We start from the raw sequence: 4731 nt of genomic DNA, 5'->3' as shown, positions 1-4731 counted from the left end.
TCACCATTATAAATGAAGTTGCTATAGACATTCTTGGACAGGTATTTTTGTGGACATATGACCTCTTCTATTTTTACTTAGTTTATCTTCTGTACCTGATCATTTTAATACCTGCATCATTTGGGATGTTACTCTTTGCTTTTTTGTTCATCTTTTCCTGGTGTTTGTTTCCTTGTGGTTTTGGCAGTTTTTGATTTGATAGTATTTTGCTGACTGGGAATCCTGAGAATTTGGAGCAGTTTCACATTTGCATCTTCCAGGTACCCAGGGTGATTCTGACTGAGAAGCACTCGAGATTGATTTTTCTTTGGGGTTCCCTATGTAGAAACAGTATGTTTTCAAACCCCTTCTATAGGAAGGAAGGTTTGTGCTTATAAATTTCCAGGAAGCATTTTTTTTTTTTTTTTTTTTGAGAGAGGGTCTCACTCTGATGCCCAGGCTGGAGTGAAGTGGTGCAAACACAGCTTCCTGCAGCCTTGTCCTCCTGGGTTCAAGCCATCCTCCCATTTTTGTAGCAATGGGGGTCTCACCATGTTGTCCAGGCTGGCCTCGAACTCCTGGGCTCGAGCAACCTGCCTTCCTCTGACTCCCAAACTGCTGGGATTATAGGCATGAGCACCACGTCTGGCCTTATTTATTTATTTATTTATTTTTTAACCACAACCTGTAGCCTGAGACAGACAAGTTTCCCGGTCAGCTTCTACACTGACACTTCCTCACAGTCACCACTCTTCAGGGCATAGCTCCTCAGAGATGTGGATTCATGTAGAGGTCTCACATCCCATCCTCCACCTTGGGTCTCTCAGTGCCTTGGATCTTCCATGAGACTGTTACAATAGGGCTTCTAGGTTCTGGGCAGAAGACCCTAGACATTAAAATAGGGTAACCTGAGCTTCTCTCATTGGTCTCCTTTTAGGTCCTTCTTCATTTTCGTGTCACCAGATTATCCCCTCCCTCTGAACAGAGGTGCCTGTGTTTTAGAAATGCCAGGGAAATGCTCACTGGGGCTCGCAAACAGGAGCATTTGTGGGCTCTGGAGCACCCAGTGCTGGCTGCCTGGCACTGCCAGTCCACTAAGTGGCCTTGAGCAAGTGACCTGGCCTCCAGGAGCCCCAGTTTCCTCACCTGCAAAGTGCAGATAATCCTCCCCCACTCCCTGTGGGATTGTGATGAGCACCAAATATGTCTTTGCATGGAGCTTAGCACATGGTAGGCACATATCCAAGGGCTAGTATGAGCCATCAGCCCTCCTCCGCAGCTCGTGGTCAGGCCTGACAAGCTATTGATCTTAGCATATGTTAGCAAACTGGTGCCAGCAAACATTTTATGCAATGTAGTTTAAAAGAAAACTTGTAATGATTACCAGAAGAAAAAGTAAGTCAACAGGACCAGTCAGTCCGAGACTGAGACACCTGCAGAGAGGGCTGTCTCTCGATTTCCTTCTTCACTTTCAGACCTTGTGGATTTCTCTTACTTTCTTCTGAGCCAAGCTATGCATTTAAAAAAAAAAAAAGTTTGTCTATCTTGTACTTTTAGATATTTATAGCACTGGTTCCTCTCCCTCACCACCCACCCTGGCAATATCTGGCCGCCTTTTTGCCAGAAGTACAGTCCTCAAAATACTTTTCCCCAAGCTCTGCTCTGTCTTCTGCAGAGGGTATATCTCTGCTTCAGGCTTTCCACTTTCTGCATTCCTATTTTTGGAGTGAGCAGCAAGTCTGCTTACTCAGCATAAAATCCTGTATCGTCACGGTTTTTTGGATAGTGTTTTAGCATTTACTTCTTTCCCTCTATCTTTGATCAGAAGTGGCAGAGCTGTTCGCTGGTTTGCTACCTGGTGTCAACCAACATCTAGTTTTTTGTAAAGTTTTCTCCTTCGGCCCACTTCCCACCTCCCCTGCCTCCGTGGGCCGGAGTGAGTTCTCAGATGCTCTTCCTTCACTGCCAAGCTCACGGTTGCCGGTTGGCCTGTGTGCTGACTTCGGCAGAACCGTGCACCACCCAAGGACTGGAGAGGGACTTGACTAATCTCTACCTGCTCTGTCGACTTGGCCCAAATGGCGGTTACTCCCGATCAACTGGGCTTTAGGGTTTTGGCTGTTTCGTAGTTTCCCTGAAGGTGGATTTTCTTCTCTGTTTTCCATTCTTTTTGGAAAGGAGAGTTGTGTAGAAAGGCTTTTTCACTGCCATCTTTGCAGAGGTGGTCTGTTCCGGGTGTGGACTCCCTGAGCTGCCATGGCCAGCCTGGAGGCTGGGTCTTATTTTATATTTGGGGCTCCCGATCTGGGACTCTAGATGCCCACCCCCATGTCTAAGGCATCCTGGCTACATTTTGGTGATGTGGTGTTATGGAATGATTACTTCACTTAGGATCAGGAAACCTGGATTTGTTAATAAATACCTTAAGGCCAGGTGCAGTCAAACCTATAATCCTAGCACTTTGGGAGGCCAAGACAGGAGGATCCCTTGAGTCCAGGAGTTCAAGACCAGCCTGGGCAACAAAGTGAGACCCCATCTCTGCAAAAAGATTAAAATAATTAGTTGGGCATGGTGGTATATGCTTGTAGTCCCAGCTACTTGGGAGGCTGAGGCGGGAGGATTGATTGAGCCCAGGAGACGGCAGCTGCAGAGGACTGTGATTGTACCACTGCGCTCTAGCCTGGGTGACAGTGAGACCCTGTCTCAAAAATAAAATAATGAAAAAAAAGTACCTTAACGTCTCTGTGTCTTAGCCTTCTTTTCATAAAGTGGGACTTTGAGGACTTGTGCTACTGGCCTTATGAGGTTGTCTTGAGGATCAATTGAGGTAATAAATATGAAAGTATTTTAAAGACAGTCAACCTCTCTTTTTTCGGGTCTCATCATGGGAAAGAGCGAGCCATTTCTGTTTCACAGGGTTTGGCTATTTCTCCCATGGTCACCTAACTACACTCTGTAGCCTAGCTTGCCCTCCTGACCTGGGAAGCCCAAGCGCTGCCCTGACTGTGTGATGCCAAGGAGTCCATCCCTCTTCTGTGTCCTGAATACAAAAAGATTGTGGAGAGCCTGGAGTGATCTCAGTGACCACTGGGTGTCACTCTTGGCCTCAAAATTGTGTATTACCTCCAGCCCTGTAGTTTTCCTTTCCTCAGCCTTGTTTCTCAGCAGTGAGCATGGCCAGTCTCAATTTCTAATATGTGTCCCCTGCCTTCTTTTTTTGTTTTTTGTTTTTTGTTTTTTTTTGAGACAGAGTCTCGTTCTGTCACCCAGGTTGAAGTGCAGTGGTATGGTCTTGGCTCACTGCAACCTCCACCTCCTGGGTTCAAGTGATTCTCCTACCTCAGCCTCCCTAGTAGCTGGGATTACAGGCTCCTGCCACCACACCCGGCTAATTTTTGTATTTTTAGTACAGATGGGGTTTTACATATTAACCAGGCTGGTCTCGAACTCTGACCTCAGGTAATCTGCCCGGCTCAGCCTCCCAAAGTGCTGGGATTACAGGCATGAGCCACCACGCCTGGCCTCCCTGCATTCTTACAATTTTTGGCAGCAACACTCGGAGTCATCATGCAGCATTCATTCAGGCCTTTGCTTTCAGGCGGAAGGTTCTCGTGCCATCCTAATTTATTTTAATTTTTGCCTAACCAACGTGTGACCAGAAAGGTACGTATCTATGGCCAAAATGTTCATAAGTTGAATTTCAGAACTAAAAGTCAGCAAATTTTTACAAGTCAGCACATTTGGGACTAGTTATGTCAAGTCCCCTGCCACCACTGTCCCCAAGATTTTGCTGCTAAAAAAAATGTTTTAAAAGCGTTGCCTCGGGGTGGCCTAGTTATTCTAACAGCAGCACGAGGAAGAGGGAAGTTTCTGACTTGACTCCACTGAAGTCCTGCGGCTCCACAAAGCCAATGGCTGCCGCAGTTTAGCTTTTATCTTTCTGGAGCTCTCGAGGGGCATCAACTGTTGATTACTCTCCTGTTTTAAAAATTCTCCCTGAACTTTTGTGCACTGTTTTCTCCTGGTCTATTTGCTAGTTCTCTGGTTCCCCCACAGTCTTTCCCCTTAAATGTCACCATTTCCTACACTACTGTCCTTGGTCTCTGTTCTGGCACCCTACACAGTCTACTCACCCATTGGTTCCAAATCCACATCTTATATCCAGGCCTCTGTGCATTGCCGTCTCTACTTGGGTGTCCTGAAGGATGTTGTTTTAGAAAGTAGCTTTATTGAGGTATTTATATTCAATAAAATTCATTCATTTTAGGTGTATAGTTTCACAAATTTTCGTGATTGTGTAAGATATAGTCATGTAACTGCCACCTCAATCAAGGTATTGGTCTCAGAAAAAGGCACCGTCTCTCACTCTGTAAAATTTGTTTTTCACGTCTTGGCCTTGGCTTTCAGTGTTCTCGCACCTTAAAAAGCTTCCTCCTACCCCTTTGCAGTTGGTCTCCTTCCCCACCCTAACCTGGTCCCTGGCATGCACTGATGTCTGCTTTCTGTCACTGTGTTGTTTTGCCTTTTCTAGAACTTTAGAAAAATGGAATCCCATGGTGTATGGTCTTTGTGTTTGGCTGCTTTCACTTGGCCTAATCCCTGCTTTTGAAGTGTGCAGAAACAATCTCATTTCTCATGCCAGGTTCTGCATGTGATGGCCCCTCCATTCACCCGACATCAAAGCCAGAAAGTTAAGGTTCACCTTCCCAAGGCCCCTTCCTCTCACTTACTGCCCCCCTCCGATTACACCCC

This window comes from Macaca nemestrina, chromosome 13 (assembly GCF_043159975.1).
Source record: "Macaca nemestrina isolate mMacNem1 chromosome 13, mMacNem.hap1, whole genome shotgun sequence".
NCBI lineage: Eukaryota > Metazoa > Chordata > Mammalia > Primates > Cercopithecidae > Macaca > Macaca nemestrina.
The sequence above is the reverse complement of the archived record's forward strand: the minus strand, read 5'-3'. Positions refer to the sequence as shown.